Raw genomic sequence first — 19,762 nt, forward strand, 5'->3', positions numbered from 1 at the left:
GGCAGAGGAGAAAAGATTAAATAGTGTTCAGCCAGATGGCTAACAGGAAGTTCCAGTGGTTAAGTTAATGCAATAGTGCTGTTTTTGTGTAAACTCAGCAAGGCCATCAAAGCAGGCTTTAAGAGACTCTGGGAAGTCCCCAACTCTCCTTATCTCTCCATAGTTATATCCCTCCAGGGTGTTTTGTCATGCAAGGGGACCATGAGCTTGGGGCCAAGGAGCCCCAGGAGTTCTGGTATCGGGACAGGCTTGTGCTATATTCCTACCAAAACTTGGCTATTGCCAAAAATGGGTTTGTGTCTAGTTTCTGGATATTGAGCTATTGCTAATATCCTACCGTTTTCAGGGACCTAAGTTAGTGTTAAGGGGGGACCTCTTATTTGCACAATAGGTAATTGCATTTAAAGAGATGGTGCTCAGTGTTGTTTAGTTCCATTGATAACTGGAAGGCCAGAAATGCACATGTGATCACTTAGCGGTGAAATGATCATAGGTATTCAGGTCCTCTTTTTGGAGAGATGCTGACTTTAGATACCGCTTAGGATTTAATTAATTAATTTATTTATTAATTTATTTTTAAGATTTCATTTGAAAGAAAGAGGGAGAGAGATTCAACACAAGTTGGGGAGCAGGAGAGGGAGAAGCAGGCTCCCTGCTAAGCAAGGAGCCCGATGTGGGACTTGATCTCAGGACACTGGGATCATGACCTGAGCGGAAGGCAGATGCTTAACTGACTGAGCCACCCAGGTGCCCCTAGGATATATTTTACCATTTGGACGTTGAAGGGGTATTTCAAGCCAGTAATGAAGGCCAAGGTTAGTTTTGTGTAATGTATGAGTCATATTTTATCCCTTATGTATTAGTTTTTGTACACTTTAAATCCAGTAGCTTCATTTATTTATATTTTTCATTTCTAAAGGAAGAAGATCACTTGAGGGGGATGTCTTAGCTCTGTTTCTCTAGAAAGCAGAGCCTGAGGCAAGGATTAAGCATTAATACTTTATTTAGGCTGTATAAGCCCAGAGCAGTGAGAGTGGGTGAGAGACGGAGAATGTCACATGATGCTGGCTAGTGTTAATAGTGAACTGCATGGGATTGGGAGGGAGACAAACCATAAGTGACTCTTAATCTCACAAAACAAACTGAGGGCTGCCGGGGGGAGGGGGTTTGGGAGAAGGGGGTGGGATTATGGACATTGGGGAGGGTATGTGATTTGGTGAGTGCTGTGAAGTGTGTAAACCTGGTGATTCACAGACCTGTACCCCTGGGGATAAAAATATATGTTTATCAAAAATTAAAAATTAAAAAAAAAATAGTGAACTGCAGAGAGCTCCAACAGGTCTGTGTGGGTCACACCTAGCAAGTGTGTTCACTTCTCTGGAAGGGTTACAGAGAAGAGCCATGCCTTTGAGTAGGCCATGGGAGAGCCGACATGTCTGATCTGCTCACCTCCCTCTCACCTCCCTTTCACCTCTCACCTCCCTTTGACCAAGCCTCTCCCACTTGGAGAGCGATTTCTTCCACCCTTTTGGGTTTTATCATCTGGCCCCCAGAAAGCCTGACTCCAGCAACCCAGAGTGATGCTCCATCCAAGCCCAGGTTGGATGGAGGATGAGTGAGACATCAACCAAAATATAAGGGCGCAGTTGATGGAAACATGAGAAAGGAGCCCAAGGTCTTTGTCCCAGTGCGTGGATTCCTAAAGCACTCTGTTTGTGGTGTATGTGTAACTCTTGTTGTGTCAAATTGTGATGACTCAAGTGTTTACAGAGTTTCAATGGCCAATGACTTTTACTCCTAGGGAGGACCTTCCAAGTTATCCCACATAGGGGTCAGCAAACTAGGGCCCTAGGATCAAATTCAGCTCACCACCAATTTTTGTCAGTAATGTTTTATTGAACACAGCCATGGGGCCAAATTCATCCTGCAACCTATTTTTGTCAATAAAGTTTTATTGAGCATGGCCATGCTCTTTTGTTTGCCTGTTGTCTAAGGCTGCTTTCTCACTATGATGGCACAGTAGAGACAAGACAAGGTGGTCACAAAGCCAGAGTATTTACTCTCTGGCCCTTGAAAGGAAAAGTTGGATGATCTCTGGTTTAACAATTAGAGGAAGTGGAGTGCTGACCCTTCCCCCCTACGACATGGTACAGGATCTTAATCCAAGTTACCTGACTTATTTATAGACTAGGCTATGCCTGGAACCCATCTTTCCATACTTTTTTTTTTTTTCATTGCCTCAGTATTCAGGAGAATGGGCATAGGGGAATTTGCAATAAGAATAACTAAATTCACGAATTAGCAGGGAAAAAAAACCCAAATGACATTTATTTTTAAGGAAAACACAAATATCTTCTTAGACCCTCAACTGAAACCCAGGGGAACTGGCAGCTGTTTTTCAGCACTTCTGATAAAGCGTCCATATGTATGTATAAAGGTTTTATTATGTTTATGAATGAAGCTTGGAGGAGTACACTAGGATTTCAGCTTTTGAAGTCATTTGCCAAATAGCCAGTCCTTCTCTTGATTTCTTGTTTTAATTTTTCTTTCAACGAGTGGATTTCCATTTAACTTTATTACACCAGGAGCTAATGTGAGTTGCTGGGTAAGTTTTCCAGTAGAACACTTTCTAAAGCATTCTTATAGCTTTTCTTTGTTCCAAATAATTGGATACTTTTCCAGCTCCCTGGATAGAACGGCCCTAGTAATTCCCTGTTGATAAAGGTTGCCCTGAGAAACTTCTACGCTCAGAAGCATCTCTCTGGTTTTTTCTGCCCATCTGTGTTGAACAAATGTGAGACAAGAAAGATGCTTTTGTTTGGCACAGTTAGTTGATCGAGGTAGCTCGGCATACATGTGTGTGTGTGTGTTCGTATGTGTTTCTTATTTTGGCTTTATTAATTTTTATTTAACAGACTCTGGTGCAAAGCTGTTAGACCTCCATCCTTACTATTCATCTGCTCCTATGTGGGCTTCGTTGTTTTCTTGCAGAGAATCCATTTTAATTTGCAACGTTAAGGTCACACTTACGTGCACCCCACATTCCTCGTACCTCCGCTGTTCTCAAAACTGGCAATCTGTTGGAATTTTCGCAGATGCCGCAGGAGTCATGCATGTTGGCAGTACACGGAAGACCCATTAAAAATAAAAAAAGACCAAGGAGACAAAAGGAATTTATTGTTTGTTGTATTCTCGGAAGTTGAGTTACTCTGAAAAGGCTACTTACCGATCAACAGTGTAGGCTGTTTGGTGGGGTCGCCAGTGAGCAGCCAATCGTTCAGATACGGACGTGGAGCTACAGGGAAAGTGTGGGTTGGACCCAGCGATTCCACTCCTGGACACGTACCCAAGAGAATTTTAAACCTGCACACGAAAACCTATACGTGAATGTTTGTAGTGATGTTCTTCGTGGTGTCCAGAAACAACCCAAGTGTCTATCGCATCATAAGTAGATGAACAAAAATATGCTGGACCCTACAGTGGGAGATCACTGAGGCATAAAGAGAAGCAAAGTATAAGCAGATACTTACCACGACAAGGATTCCTTTGAAAATATCATGCAAAGTGCAAGAAGCCAGACACATAAAACCACATATTGAATGGCTCCATTTACACGAGATACCCAGACCGGGCAAAAAAGCCGTAGACACAGAACGTAGATTTGTGGTTTCCAGGAACGGGGAGAGAGGGGATTGGTAGGGGCTCCTAATGGGTATGGCATTTCATTTTGAGATGATGAAAATGTTCTAAATTTAGGTAGTTGGTGATATTTGTGTAATTATGTGAGTAGGCCAAAAACCACTCATTATGTGCTTTTAGAGGGAATTTTATGGTATGCAAATTATATCACAGTGAAGACAGTCCTGTGATGTCTTAGCTGGGGATTCCTTCTGCCTGATTCCCAAACCTCGGTGGGCATTAGAAGCACCTAGGGAGTTTGTTAAAAGGTATCACAGACCTAATGGCTCCAAATCTGTTATTTTGGAAAGAGTGAGAAGGTCTGCTTTCTATTTTTAAGTATTTTCTAACGGTTACCACCTTTTTTTTTTTTTAGACTTGCAAGGAGACAAATTGATGAGGGCATTGTCAGTGGGTCAGATACTATGAAGTTGAAGAGTAAATTTAAATCCCATTTTCTTTTACTGAGATAAAGTGAAAGAATACAGTTTTATTCAACCAAGTAAACACGTATTATAGTCCCAAGGTTAGAAGCTCTATCACCATAAACTACTATCGTTAAGGTAGAATCTCGAGGAGGAACTCTTTAAAGACAGATCTGTCATTTTTACGGTGACAACGTACAGATTGAGCACAAAACTGTGGAGGAAGACCCTTCAACCTGGCGAACGTTTTTACATCCTTCAGTGTTGTCACGGTAACTGACTTGTGGAGGTTTTCTCGTCTTTCTTCTGATCCTGTTATAAAACAGGATATCGTGGCAGAGCTTTTCATTTCAAAGCTTTTGAGTCCAAAGCTCAAGAAAATTTTTTTTAAAATCTCAGCATTTTTGCCTTTTTATTTTTTAAGATTTTATTTATTTCACAGAGAGAGAGAGACCACATGAGCAGGGGGGAGGGACAGAGGGAGAGGGAGAATCAGGCTCCCCTGCGGAGCTGGGAGCTGGAGACGGGGGACCCCGGGATCGAGACTTGAGCCAAAGACAGATGCTTAATGGACTGAGCTACCTCAAATGCCAAATGTGCCTCAGCATTTTTGGCATTAAAACAACAACAACAACAACAAAAACCTGTGGGGACGCTGAGTGGCTCAGTCAGTTAAGCCTCTGCCGTCGGCTCAGGTCATGATCCCAGGGTCCTGGGTTGGAGCCCCACATCGGCCCCCTGCTCAGCAGGAAGCCTGCTTCTCCCTCTCCCACTCCCCCTGCTTGTGTTCCCTCTCTCGCTGTGTCTCTCTCTGTCAGATAAATAATAAATAAATTATTTAAAAAAAAAAACAAAAGCCGTGGCCTTTCATTTCAACTTTCCTCCTAGCTACGGTTCAGTCAGCATTTGGGGCTTACGCTCTTTTCATTCTCCCATTCTGTAGAGCTTTTGGACATCTGGTTGGAATGAACACCATCCTTGTCTTTGGGGAACTTAGAGCTAGTGAAATAGTTTAGGCCTTGGATATGGTGAGAAGTGGTAAGGTTTTCACTTCCGTGTTGTTCTTCTCTGGAGGTTGGTAGACTGGGCCTCCCCAACTTGCCTTCACTTTGGTTAGGAAGCAAGTGCCAATATAGACTTACTATGTCCCCGCACACCCTGTGACCTAGCAGCGTTCAGTGGCTCATCTGTCCAAAGCAGGTCAACAAAACCGTCTCGGTTGGCGGGATTTCCACCCGTCATTCGCTTGACTAATATTCTATCATTAAAGGCCAAAAAAAAAGTACAAGGTGGGTGTGAGTTGTGTCCCCGTAAGGCATGATGTTTGCTTGGCTGAATTTTTTAAAATACAGTCCTGATTCATGACGACTGAACCTGGAGGGCAGTGGTGTGTGTGCACTGGTCAGGGCAGGAGCAGAACCTTCCAGATCCTGCTGAGCTGTCCTGAAGAGATGCAGACATAGCGGAGGTCGACTGCTGGACAGAAATTGGAAATTGGAAAGAACTCCATGAACATCCAGTGACTTGTCTTCTCTTGAAGCATCATGAAGTGTGGCCATGTGAGACCTGGGCCCCGGGTGATGCTGAAAAGCTTGCCATCGCCCCTGAGTTTTCTTATGCTCCATTAGCTTCACGTGTGCATTTTACGCACCCAGTTCCCGTGGGTGTCAGGAGTTTTGGCCCATGTTCAGACAGAGCCTTGTGGTTTTGTATCCAGGTACTAAAGAGAGGTGGGATGAGGCACCGAGTTGGGAAGCTAGGTTATAAATGCTCTTGGGAGTCAGAGATTAAGATAGGGGACTGGGGGCGCCTGGGTGGCTCAGTGGGCTAAAGCCTCTGCCTTCGGCTGGGGTCATGATCTCAGGGTCCTGGGATCGAGTCCCGCATCGAGCTCTCTGCTCTGCGGGGAGCCTGCTTCCCCCACCCCACAACCCCCGCCTGCCTCTCTGCCTATTTGTGATCTCTGTCAAATAAATAAATAAAATCTTAAGAAAGACAGAAAGAAGGAGAAGAGAAGAGAAAAGAAAAAGGACTGGGGAAGAGAGGAATCTAAGGAGAAATGCCTGGCTGGTATACAGTGATAGAGCATCTGTTTCAGCGAGAACTTACCAGGCCATCTCATGCTCAGCCTTTTTCCCACAGGTGTTCTGTGCATCTGACTTTTGGGGTGGGAAGCATTGCCTATTTGGGGTGCTGTAAGGCTGGTGTGTGCGTGTGTGTGTGTGAGAGAGAGAGAGAGGGAGGGACCGTGGGAGCCCATGGCTGCAGCAGGAAGATGGGGTCTGGACAGGGGCAACCAGGTAGCTGTCTCAAGGGTGAGGGCCCATGGAGTCAGTCAGTGGAATTCTTTGCAAAAATGGAAAGCATCCGCAGGAGGCATTACTGATCAGAGAGTGGGCAAGGACGACATGAATTGATTATCAAGCAACAAGTGTTTGTTAAATGCCTTGTCTGTGCTCAGCTCTAATTATCCACTTGGATGGCTTCTTGCAGGGGCGGTGTGGGCGAACCCCATGCAAATGGCTACATATTTGCAAAGACCGAATGCTTCCTGAAGTGGAGAGGAGATTGTTAAAGGGGACTTTCCTTGTGGGCTAGAGTCCGTTTTCTTTTCCTGCTCATATAGATCTCTCCGAAGGTCCTTTCCGGCTCAAAGGTTCTGTGAAACCAGGAGTCGCAACACCAAATGCTCCTCACCCACCACGGTTTGGGAACGTGCCTGGGGTTGTAAAGCTGGCGTGGTTCCCCAGTGATCAGATCTGTAATATCGGAGGGGAGATCTTGGAGTGGGGTAACAGCTTTTTTTGTTATTTCAGTCCGAGTCGGATTCCAAAGTAGGCAGTGCTCATCCAAGAGGCGTGGGAGAATAGAGGGAGAAGTTAGTCATGCAAGACACATGTGTTTTCTGTATACCACTCCCTGGGAGCAGCGTGCAGGGCTGGGCACGGGGACACTGAGACCCCGCACTGGAAGGATCTCGTCCTCGCACGTGGCAGCCCCCCGATCTTTGTCATTGCATGAATCTCCTGCTATCTTGCCAGCTCTAGCTAATGCCTGTCTGCTTGCCCAGACACCATTAGCCCAAGAAGCGCTGGCTCCAATAATGGGGGAGAGGGGAAATAGATCTTGCCGTCTGGAACAGGGATGGGCTCTGGGAATAATATGCGGGAAGGGGTCCTGCCCCTCACCCCCACACCCAGGCATTAAGCCTTCAGGGGCCATTGCGGGGACGTAGGGTAGGGGTTTCTGGGGACTGGGGACACTTGGGTTGAGGAGGTTGGAACCGAAGCAGGGTTTTTTTGGACTCAGAGACAAACGCATAAGGGAAGATGATGTCAAGACCAAAGGAAGGCATTGTCTCTGAGTCCAAGGGTGACCGAGGTGACGGACTGTGGAACAGGCTCTCCCTCACGGCCCTCAGAAGGAACTCACCCTGCCAACCCCTGGATCTCGGACTTCTGGCCGCCACCACCCCCCGCCCCTGCCCCAGAACTGGGACACAATACGGTTCCGTTGTTTTAGCTCTCTAGCTGGTGGTGTTTTCTTCTTGGGGCAGCCCCAGAGAACCAACACATTTCCAAGGCCCCCATGTAACAGGCCACCAGATGGTGTCGTGTCCTCCAGGAGGCCATGGAGAAGTGTCATCTGTCGCCTCCGTTTCTGACACCTGCCTGGCCTGGGGGTAAAGAATCACCAGCCGTGGAAAGGTAGCTTGCTTTTCCTGTTGCCTTGCCAGCATCTTGGTGAACACAGGGCGTGGGCTCCGGCTTAAAATAGCTCCCTGGGTCCCAGAATTCTGGTTTCTCCAACAGAAGGAAGTGCAGAAAAGCTTTTATGTAAGCCGCAGGAAAGAGACACGTAAAGCGGATAATTTCCAGATACTGTAGATTCTTCTCATTACTTGAGTGCTTGAGTATACTGGAGAGACGGGGCTGGCGGTCACGGCCACAGCTCTGCCCCTTCCTGGGCCGGTCCATCCTTGGCTCAGCACCATCATCCTCGAGTCTGGATTCTCCCTCTCTATACGAGCGGGTCAGGCTGATTTTGAAAGCCCTTTCAAGCTCTGTTATTTCTCCCCACCGAGGGACAGACCTCACTGCCATCATCCCCGCTTCTGTCCCTGATGCCTGCTGGTTGGGGTGCCCCCCTCACTCCCATGGCACACCTTGGGGGAGGTATCAGTCCATGGTGGTTCTTTCCCAGTGATGGATCGGGGAGACTTCTGTTTCCTTTTTGGACTTTTCTGTGTTTTGCAGCCTTTCCTCCCAGGACCTGTATTAGTTTAATAAGTAGGATAAAAATAATTCCTCGGAGATGCAGGAGATGATGGGAGCTGCTCATTCCCCAGATCCCAGCCTGTCCTCCTGGCTTCCTCCTCTTCTGCTTGCTTTCTCAGACGCCCATTTCCCCTCGTCCTCTCCCTTCTCCTGCGGGAATCCTCTCCTGGAGCATTGCTAACCTTTGGGATTGCTTCCAGGGCTGAGGTGCACACAGCGGAGCCCTGGTCTCGTTTACATGAGGGTGAAGAGCTCCCAGGGGCCGTGTCCTCTCTGCCAGGAAGGGAGTATGGTGCCCGGCTGGGGGTCAAGGAGGGACTCCTCCTTCCTCTTCACCTCCGCATCCTCCTGGTCCCCGGGTAAAGACTTCAGTTGGTTTGTGCAGCTGGTATAGAAACATCGTGTGTGTTGATGGGGTGGGGTGGCTGTGAGAGCAGGTGTGCAGCAGACAGCAGGGGTAGAGCCTTGGGAAGCAGAACAGAACGGGCCAGGGAGCACACACAGTGCTTTGGACACCAGGTCCCTGCCCTACAAAGTGCACGTGCCTGTGACTTCCCGCTCCCGCAAGCAGGTCTGCAAAAGCAAAATCGAGCGGGGCTGCAAATGCAAAAATCTTCTTGGCTGCTGGACTTTAGAGGCAGAGAGGAGGCCTGAATTTGGGTGGTCCTGCTGGTCCTGATGGTGTTTCTCCGTTGCTCTCAGAGCACTGGCCCCGCTGGGGGGCCACATTGAGTATCTGCTGTAGTTTTCACAGCGCCACCTGTTGGTTGTGGGGGGGGAATACCAAAGCACAGTGGGTGCTTTGGAGTTGGGAGGAGTCTGGGTGTTGTTTCCATGGTTGCATCTTTAAAAAGAAATTTATTTTTATTTTTGCTTATTTCTTTTAATGGCCTTCCCTCCAACACGTGGAGATGGGAGGAAGTGCTTCTGCAGAGAAATTTCGGCGCTTCCTTGGCTCCCCCTGCCCCGCCCCCTCCAGGCCCGTGTGTCTCACAGTGGAGTTCCTGGACCAGCACCAGCACCAGCATCAGCACCTGGGGACTTCCTAGAAATGCAGTTTCTCGGGCCCCACCCCGGACCTCCTGATTTAGAAACTCTGGGAGTGGGGTCCTGGGGTCTGTGCCAGCCCCCCTGTGATGGAGAAGCACTACTGTACATTCAGCCCACCTCGGAGGCTGGCCCTGTTGGTAGCCTTCTAGAATTTTCCTTAGTAGACAAGGCTGGCAGTCCTCTTGGCAGAGAGGTTCCTTCCCAACCTGCTGTTGCTGTTTCTCAAAGAATCTTATTTCGTCAACTCTAAGATGTTGTCTGTTTCTTCCCCTATGTCATGTGCTCCTGACTGTCCCAAGTGCCCTTTCTTGATGTTGGAGAAGAGCTTATTTGGTGTAGGATTTACATCTGTGTTTTGCACTGTTGGCTCCTGATAAGGACCTCCCCACGGAGGGGGCCCTTTGTGCTCCAGGGTCTGGATGGTCTTCCTGGGGAATCCAGCAAGGCTTGGAACGTGCCTTGGTGGCTGCAGGGATGGCTTATTTCTGTGCCCCGAAATAACCATGGCTCTTTCTGACGGTTTCCTGTCTTGTGAAAAGCAACACTCTCCACGATTTTGAGCATTATTTATAAACGTACGGTCACACCTTTTACTGGAAAGTCTTCTAAATCGGGATTAGCAATGCAGCGTGGTTGAAGTTCACAGATGCCGAGTTTCTCAGAAAACAGGATCCTAAAGGTGGTGTGTGAGTGGAAGGTACACGGAGCGGGAAGAGGAGCTTCTGGATAGTGGACCGGGTGTGATTTTTCCATGGAGGGATTATGGGCATTCTCCTTGGGGGGGTGTTAAGAAGCCTCCGTTCAGCATGGTCACAGAAGAATTTTCCAGAACATTCCAGAAGAATATCCCAGAAGAACATTCCAGGATCTAAGGGCCACAGGGCTGGTGTTGGCTGTTCATGGGGTGATGCAGCTTGGTGGTTGTCTGTGGGTGGAAACAGAAGCCCACTCAAACTCGCTTATGGGGTGGGAATGGGTATTTATTAGAAGGATATAGGGCAAGGGTGCCTTGGTGACTCAGCAGTTAAGCGTCTGCCTTCGGCCCAGGTGATGGGATCGAGCTCTGCTCAGTAGGGAATCTGCTTCTCCCTCTGCCCCTGGCCCTGCTTGCATTCCCTCTCTCACTCTGCTCTCTCTCTCAAATAAATAAAAATTAAAAAAAAAGAAAAAGAAAAAGAAGAAGAAGGATATAGGGTATCTCATAGAAGCCCCCACCAAGGGACCAGAAATCAGGTGCTGAGCTGTTGGTCCAGTTTCTGGGACCTCATGATGTCTTAGGCCCACTTGTTTCTCTGGGTTAGTTCATATCTCTTTTTCTCTGCAGGGTTGCTTTTTTCTCTTAGCAATCATTTGGGAGAAACTGGCCACTGATGGTCCATGTAGTCTTTCCAAGCCCTGCTTTGTGCCTTGCTCGCTGGTGCAAACAGTAGGGGCCAAACAGACACACCCAGATGTCGGTCTGCAAGGAACAGTGCTGGTGTTTGGACCCTTGGGTCTCAATGGGGTGTAACAAGTAGTCCTGTTTTTAAAAAAAGATGTTTTAGGATTCTGATGGTAATTTTTCTTTTTTTAACAGAGGGTCTAGTCAGTGTTTAGCTTTTCTGATTCTTCCCTTTCGAGGTCACACTTAGAAAGGCCTTTGCCAGCAAAAAGATGGGAACGTATGCTTTTAGTAATCTCGAGGACTGTTTTATCTCCCCCTTAAAATTTTTAAGCCAAAAAAAAGGTAATTGCAGAAAATGCATGAGAAATGGAGCCACCTTAATACCTTTCAGGTCGTTGGCCTTGTGTCCTGCCAGCATTTATTGACTGGTTCGACGTTTCACGGTCGCCCTGAAAAAGCCCCACTTGACCCTAGTCTGCTTGGCTTGTTTCTTGTTTTTCTTTTTCTATCTGTCTTTTTGAGTTCATTCCGACACCAACGCGACACAGTGTTGTCCCTCTTCCGTGGGAAATTACCGTGTACTTGGCGAAGCATCGGAATGGGGTATGCTGTAAAAATATAGTTGTCTTACTTTGGTTTGACTTACTTTGTAAAGTTTCTTTCAGAGAGAGTGAGCAAGCGTGAGCCGGGGGAGGGTCAGAGGGGGAGAAAGAATCTGGAGCAGACTCTCCGCGGAGCACGGAGCCCAACGGGGGACTCGATCCCATGACCCGAGCCAAAACCAAGAGTCAGACTGGTCACTGCCTAAGCACCCGGGTGTCCTCTTTGGTTTGATGCTTACGTAGTAGCCAGCATCAAGTGCTCCCTGCGTATTCTTCCAGCAATGTTCCGTGCACGTACTTTTGACTTCTGTGCTTTCTAAGATGCCTCTGAGAATCTTTTGCACAGCCTCAAAATTTCGGGAGTAAGCAGGACCCTTCTGCACGTTACATAAAACCCCATCCTTCATCCTACAGCTCGTACAGCCGGTTGAATAAAACCTTAGCTGAAGCTGGAGACAACTGATTAAAAATACTCCTCTTTTGTACGCTGGTCACTTCGCAGTGTGTGTTGGACGTGCCCTCCCCATCAGCACTCCCAGATGCATCCCGCCCACGCAGTGTGGTGCCCCCTGGGCATTTGCAGCTTTTCTCTGGAGATCTCCCTCCTCCGACAAAAGATGCCCCCAACCACCTCTTTACGCTTAGATCATGCACGCCTGAGACTGGCGTTAGGTGGCAGGGTCTGTGTGTTTGCGGTTTTGATCACTGTCTCCCTGCTGCTTTTCCAAGACCTTCCCCAACCTGTTTCTCCAGATCCTTCCAGATAATGAGGGGTTATCGGTCTGATGTCATCATGTCCAGTGAGTCAGGAAATAGCGTCTTGTTATCTTAGGTTGGGCTCCTCCAACTTTGAGGGAGAAGGAACATCTGTTCCTGGGGGTTATCTGCCGTCATATTTCTTTAAACTACCTGTATATATCGCATTTTTAAATTGGACTCCTTGCGGAATTCGTAATTCATGCTATCGGGGGAGGGACTCGGTGCTCCGTCTCTTCTTGCCGGTCTTTGTCTTTCCATCCCTCTGTTTTTCCTTTTATCTATACACACTCATTTTTTAAAAATAGCCGTTGGCTGTATGACCTCACCCAACTCCATTCTCACGGTCTTACCTTGATCTGAGTCAGCATTCATTCATCAGACACCCAACTGTTTATGATACGTGGTACCCGGGAGACGGGGATATGTTGATATGACACAGCCCTCGAGTTTCCGGGGCACGGCTCTGAGAATCTATTTTTACCAAGGGGTCCCAATGACCCTGATGAGTAGCCAAGTTTGGGAAATGAGATTGGGGCTCAGGCAGGTGCCTGTGCTTATGTCCTGGACCCCGAGGGCCCCGGCTTTCGTTTTGATAAAGTCTTGGGACCTGCCTGCATTTTCTCCACCATAAGATGGAAGGTCATAATATGAGCAGCCCCTGCCTATTAGCTCGTGACAAGACACCTGTTCCTATATTGCGATCAACACTCCTTACCCCACAACCCAAGTTCAGGGATTCCTGGGGTGTTGGCCTGGATCTGAACTGCATAAGGAGCGTGGTACACCAGGGATCCTCAAGGGTTTGAAAGACAGGCCCAGAGAGTTCCAGGTGCCCCACTCCCCCATGTCTGCACTAGAATTCTTGTGGCTACTGCTGGTCCTGCCACTGGCTACCTCTTTATCCCATTGGTATCACCAGGCTCTGTGAACCGGCTTTAAGAGCCCGTGCCCCTGGCCTTGCTAGAAGGATCCTTGGAGCTGCTGGTAGACCACCACTAGTTAACTGAGAGACAACCCTAGAGCTCAGAAATGCTGCAGAAGGCATTCTAGGACGAGAGGGAGCCCTTCCCTTCCTCTCCCTTTGGGGGATGTGTTCTAAGGGGTGGACTTGGGATTTCCGTGTCTATGACACCAATGCCTGAGCTCCTAGGTGCCTAACAGCAGCTTTGGGCTGAGGAGTGCTTTAAGCATCAGGGGCAGCTGTACAGTCCATTTTTTTCCCTTTCCATAATAGCAGAGTCCTGGTGTCACTCCTTCCTCAGAGCAGGGAGACTCTCAGTGCTTGGGGGCGGGGCCTCCCCAGGGCCGGTCAAGGTTTCATACGCGCTGCCCATGACTGTTGGATCCTGGGCATTGGGGGCCATTAGCTAGCACCTCCCCACTTCTGCTCCCATGCCCCCAGATTTGGCTCCTGCCATGCAGTTCTAGATACAGCTCAGGATGCAGACTGTGGGGTCCAGTGGCCAGGGTGAAGTCTTCCCATGCTGCCTGAGACTAGAGGCATCGCCCAGGCTCAGTCGCCGTCCTGCTGGTAGGTCGGACCTAGGGGAGTCCACAGAACGTAGTTCAGCTGATGGCCCGCAGATGGCTGTTTGCACAAAGCCCTGTCTCTGTTTGCTGAGGATCCGAGCCTTGTGAACGGGGCTGGGGGCTATAATGTAAGCCCCCAGGGAAGCTTCCCAAATGAGAATCTCTTGGGTCAAGCTGTATCCATCCTGGGTGTCACTTGACAGTTCAGGAATTATCTCTCAGCCCATGGGGTCTGAAGCCAACACGGAGGGGTCTGGTTCGAGAGCTCAGGGCATGAGGCAGGAGTCATCGCCCGAACACCCCCTTCCCTGACCCTTCCCGAGTGAGACATCTCCAGATCCCACTGGTGTCCCAGCTCTCGGTGGTGGTGGTGGTGCTAGAATCTGGACGGGCCCCGTCCCACTCATGCATGCCATGCTCCCCAGCTGCTCCTGCTCCTTCTGGAGGGAGTTCTGGAAGGGCCCAGGCTTGTCTCCATCCCTGGAGGACTGACAGCATGGACAGGGAGGCAGCATTCACAGATGACACATCTAGGGCACCAGATGTGCTGAGAGGACACATGGTGGCTGAGTCTAGGAAGCCTGCTGGGATGCAGGGCCTGCCATAGCGACCACCGTTGGACCATGCCGCTTCTCTGCTTCAAACCCTGCAGCGGCTGCCCCCATATTGTGGGCTGTGCCCCCAGAGTGGCTGATTCCCGAGGATTTGCATTTCTAGAGATCTTCATGCTGCTGGTCCAGGACCCCACTGTGAGAGACCCTCCCACGTTCTATCAGCACTGGGCTGTGTGATCTGACACTTGTGATGGAGGGTCACTTCTAAGGCTGGGTGATGAAAAGCATCGTGGCTTCTCCCTGTTCTGTCGGCACACACATTCTGGGAGGGATGGCGGTGCCACGATGGGAGCGGCCCCGTGGCAAGGAACCTTGGCCCCCACCTGCATCCGTGTGAGTGCAGCATCTCAGAAGTGGCTCCTACAGCCCCACTCAAGCCTTTGGATGACACAGCGCCAGCTAAGACCCTGATGGGGACCTCACGGGAGAGCCTGAGCTGGAACCATGCCACGAAGCCCCACCTGGAACCGTGTGACATCATCAACGCTGTTCATCCCATCTGCTGAATTTGGGGTGGTTTCTGATGCAGCAAGAGATACTTAGTACTTTCTGAACTTGACTCCCATGTGCCTTTCCCGGGGAGGCCTTGCTTGGCCACCCTTCTAAAATTACACCCTGTCAGTACTGTTTTTTATTCCTCTTCCCTGCTTCATTCTTTAGCACATACCTTCGTCTAACCCCATCTGTGTCACTTTCTTACCCTCCCTCCACTCCCATCAGAAAATTTTAAATTTTCATTCATGGAAAAGTTGATGTGTCAATATTTCCAAACTAGACAGAATAGCGTCGTGACTGCTAGAACGTATGCCAGGGGAGGAGGGTGTTTAACCCGTTCTGTTTCCTGCAGTGTCCACGGGGCGCAGAACACAGCCAGACGCAGAGTAGGCTTTTGAGTATAGTACAGTTATATTCAATAATAGAATTTATTATGTTGTAGCAAATATTTACCATGTCATAAAGATTTCTGATGTTTATGTGAAATCCGTATAGTCACACTTTAAATTTAGAGGATGATTCTCACCCAGAGAGTGGCATATAGAGGAAAAAAGTGCTGTTTGGGGGGTAGCTCCTGGAGCCCCAACACAGTGTCTTGGGGGTGTTGGTGTCACTGGCACGGTGGAGGGTGTCCCTGCTGACAGACTGAGTCACAGTTCTGCTGCTTCTCTCTGAGGCCTCAGCATCTTCCTTTAAAAAAGGAAATGGGGGATGCCTGGGTGGTTCACTGGTCAAGCGTCTGCCTTGGGCTCAGGTCATGATCTCGGGGTCCTGGGATCCCGGGCTCCCTTCTCAGTGGGGAGCCTGCTTCTCCCTCTGCCTGTTGCCCCTCCCCCTGGCTCATGCTCCCTCTCTCAAATAAATAAATAAAACACCCATTTAAATAAAATCTTAAAAGGAAATGGAAATGATAGCACCCAAATGATAGTAATTCTAGGGGCCCTGAAGGAGATGCCCAGTGTGGAAGGACTTGGGGTAGACCAGGCAGGAATGGGTGTTCAGAGAGCAGTGGTTCATTTCCTGCGGAGAGTCTGTGGTTGGAGTTCAGATTTCATTTAATTATAAGAAGGGGCTGGGAATGTCCTGTCGCCAGAGACCCCTAATTGCCATGATTGCAAAGCCAGGGGCACAGGAAACACTGGGACATGGGAGGGAACCAGTGTCTGCTGCTGAGATCCCCAAGGGAGAGACGAGCAGGACCCTCTGGGCGCTGACTTGGGCTCTGGTGTGCTGTACCTTCCCTTGGTGGAGGCTGGCCTGATTACAGATTCTGCACAGCGGGGCCTAAGGCAGAACCAAGGTGCAGGGCTTGGGGGTGTCCCCTGATGCTCCTGGGACCTGCCTTCTTGGTTGGGGTGCAGGACGTGACCAAGGAGACTAGGGCAGCCCCGGGGTGGGGGTAGAGGGGACTAGCTTCTAGGATGGTTGGGGCAGGGGCTGGAGAAGGGAGCAGCAGCGCTGCTATCGGGCTAGGAAAACCCGAGCGGAGCCTAGCAGACCCTCCCAGTGAGGAAAATGGGGGGTGGGAGATGGGGTCTAGTAGAGAAGCCAAGGTTGGGGCCACCCCCAAAAAGGGAAAGGGAGACTGGAAGTAGTGGAGAGAAGAGAGATGAAGAAGCACAATTAGAGATTTAGAAGGAAGAATGTTGGGGGGAAGGTAAGGAGGAGGGGGCTGCAGGAATCTCAGAGCCCATCCAGGACCCCAAAGGGCCCAATTCCCCCGGAGCTGGTACCTCTGGTAATTCATCTGGTAGCCACCAGGGGCAGTAGAGAGCCACCACACAGGAGTAGGGGCTGGTTGCAGAGCGGATAGTGGGGTGTGGGGGGGGGGGGGGGGGGGGGGGGGGGTCAGGGTGGGACTGGGAGGGGCAGAGCTGACACATTGCACAAGGCAGGTCACTAGGACCAATGACCGAGATCCAGGGGGTCCTTGTAGCTTTCCCACTGGAAGCCGCTCTTGCTAAGGCAAGCAGGATCTAGTCTTAACAAGGACAATGCCGTCCAGAAGTAACCGTGTAAGATTAGTAACTGGTGCCTTGCTTCCCATCTTAGGATCAGCATCATTATCACAGTCATTATTATTTTAAGGAGGGGCCGTCTGTGCTTTGAATCCCAGGCTTACATCTCTGTCCGCCTTTCAGTATACTCACCCCCAGGAGTTTTATTCTCCGTGGCAGTCATTGTCGTCCACTGATGGGGAAATTAAATCTCTCTGGCCTGGAGCGTCTGTGGCTAGGAGAACAACCTTCCTGGGCTCAATCAGTCCACAGGCTGGTTGATCTGTGTGTGTGTGTGTGTGTGTGTGTGTGTGTGTGTCTTTCCGGTTTGGGTGGAGGAAGTCAGAATGAGTTAGAGTTGCCCTTGGGGAAAAATGTGTTTTTCATGGATTGAGTTGGATGGGCAGTGTCTCCAAGAACACATCTCACTTCTTCCGCTCTGACCTTGCTGTGTGCACTCCCCCCCTCCCCCGCCCCAAGCCTTTGGGACGTGCCTGGCCTTGGTTCTCCTAGTAGGAGTCTGGATGTTTCTGGAACCCTCTGGAACCTTCTGGAACCCTCCTCTATCCCTCTAACCCTCAGGGGTAGAACCCAGGGTTCCATCAGGCCCCAAGGTGCTGTTTCAGTTTTGCTTGGTCGAGGAGCCTGGTGTGCTATAAACAGATTAGGGAATCTTTTATGGGAAAAGGCCTAGAAATGGCTTCCTCTCCATGGGTGGTATGGTCCTCTGGGGTGACATTTACTGCTGCTGGTGAGGTCAGTCAGCCAGGGTCCCCGTGGCTCACTCCAGACATCCGCCCGGCCTGGCCTGGCTGCGTTCCTGTCTCGGGCTTGCCGGGATCTGTGTTTTGGGTTGGCCGGAGAGGGCCAGCACGGGGAGGTGGGCTGGGCTGAATCCTTCAGTCCATTCTCTTGCCCTGATGAAGTTTGGCCTGACTGTTGTGGTTCTTGTGGGATGGAGGGGCTCCAGCTTCTGGGGGGCCTGGAAGTGACCCCAACCAGCTCAGCCATGCCACTGTCTCCATGCTGCTTGTCCCCTCTCCCCGCAGCCCTCCGGGGTCACTGTGGAGTTCTCTTGGGACCCATGAATGCAGCTCCTGACCACATAGAATTTGGTTTCATCTTGGCCTAGAAGAGCTAGAAGAGCTGGCGTGCCCTCATAGACAGCCCAGCTGACCTAGGAACCCAGCCTTCCAGGTGTTTGCTGCCCTGCTCCCAGCTGACTTTCACAGGCTCCAAGAGGGCAGAAGGGGCTGCCAGGTCTTCTCTGAAATCAGGATAGGGGCATCAGCCACCAAAAGGGTTGGAGGAAATGGCCCCCAGGACTCGGCTAGGAGGCTCTGCAGCTGGAGACATCTGGGTGATGCACCAGGGCATTGACTCTAGAAAGTTTGCACATTTGGCAGCAGGGTTCTCCCTCACTCAGTCTGGGAAGGCTGCATGGTAGAAGAGAGGCATTTTAGTTGAGACTTTACTGATGAATAATATTGATTCGGCCATCCAGAGATGGTGGTGGAGGTGAGGGAAGGACTACAGCAAAGGCATGTTCCAAGACCAGCAGATGTGAGGGAGTGGGGTCAGTGGGAGGTCAATGTTATTCTGTGTGCTCTGTGGGGGAGGAGCCTGCAAAGGATCGTCGCCCTGTGTGTGTGACCTGTAGTGAGAGCAGGGGTCTGGGTGAGCCTGCCGCCCCCTCCTCCCATGGAAAGCCAGTGAGCCTGCTTTTCTGGTCACTTCTAGACATGAAGGGATCTTAATCCCTCTCTACCCCGGGTTCTGGAGCCCTAAGCTCCTTAAACCCAAGCAATGAGTTTAAGGTTTTTAAGCCCACTGATCAAAGCTGGAGGGCAGGAGTGTCGGGTCCAAAAAGACCAGTGAGCCCAACCCTTTCATTTCAGATGAAGAATCAGAGGACCGGAGAGGTGGTCTGACTTGCCCAGGGCTGCACAGCCGATGACAGGCAGAGCTGAGGCAGGAACCTGCTTCTCTTGACGGGGCGCCCTCATGGAGAGAAGCCATTGAAAAGCTATGTTTATTTCTGTTTTTAGTCTTTGAGACCATCAAGATTTCAGTAATAGAATTTTTTATTAGATAATGTCACGTCCACGTAATGGACTCTCAAAAATAACTTTGTAGGGGTGTTTGGCACGAATACAATGATTGCCTTGAGTGGGTACCACTATCGATCTCCTTTTACAGAGGAGGAAACCAAGCAGCCAGGAGGACAGGGAGCTTGGCGGAAGTTCGGTGGGCGGGGAGAGGCAGAGCTGGGATTCCAACTCAGGCAGTCTGGTTCCAGAAAAGATACCAAAGGGTTGATAGGAAAGACTTCTGAGCTGTGGAACTCTGGATACTACTTTTTTCTTCCATTCTTTTTTTCAAGATATTGTTTATTTGAGAGAGCGAGAGCAAGCATGCATGGGGGCGGGGGCGGGGCAGAGGGAGACGGAGAGGCAGACAGAGCAGGAAGCCTGATGCAGGGCTTGATCCCAGGACCCTAAGATCATGACCTGAGCTGAAGGCAGATGCTTAACCAACTGAGCCCCCTCAGGGGTTCTGGATACAGCTCCCTTCTCTGTTTTTTTACATGGTCAAATTATATGGAGTGAGAAAAGATCGTTTTTATCACTGGATGACTTCATAAGAAGTCTCTGCTCTCGGGGTGACGCAGGGGGAGGGGGGCGAGCCCATGGCTGCAAGTGTTCGTTGTTTTCCTGGCTGGCCGGCATAGCTGGGCATCTGGGGAGGGAGAAGTGGCCAGTGCAGTGCAGGCGTTGTAATTCAGACGAGATGTGGACCTGTAGAGCTGGGAGGGACTTGGGAAATCACCCCCATTTGACAGAGTACCCCCCCCACCCCCATCTCTGTCTAGACCTCAGGCAAGAGCTCCTTCCTCTGGCTTGGGGGTTTCGGGTAACAGTGGGCACTTGGGAGAAGTTCCCCGGGCAGAT

General features: G+C 50.0%; 1 protein-coding gene across 2 annotated transcripts in view; it reads left to right on the plus strand.

Annotated features, from left to right (window-relative positions):
* Nucleotides 1–19,762, plus strand: part of GAS7 (growth arrest specific 7) — a 199,242-nt gene that overhangs the window by 120,387 nt on the left and 59,093 nt on the right. The gene's annotated exons all lie outside the window — the stretch shown is intronic.

This window comes from Mustela nigripes, chromosome 16, assembly GCF_022355385.1.
Source record: "Mustela nigripes isolate SB6536 chromosome 16, MUSNIG.SB6536, whole genome shotgun sequence".
Taxonomy (NCBI): domain Eukaryota; kingdom Metazoa; phylum Chordata; class Mammalia; order Carnivora; family Mustelidae; genus Mustela; species Mustela nigripes.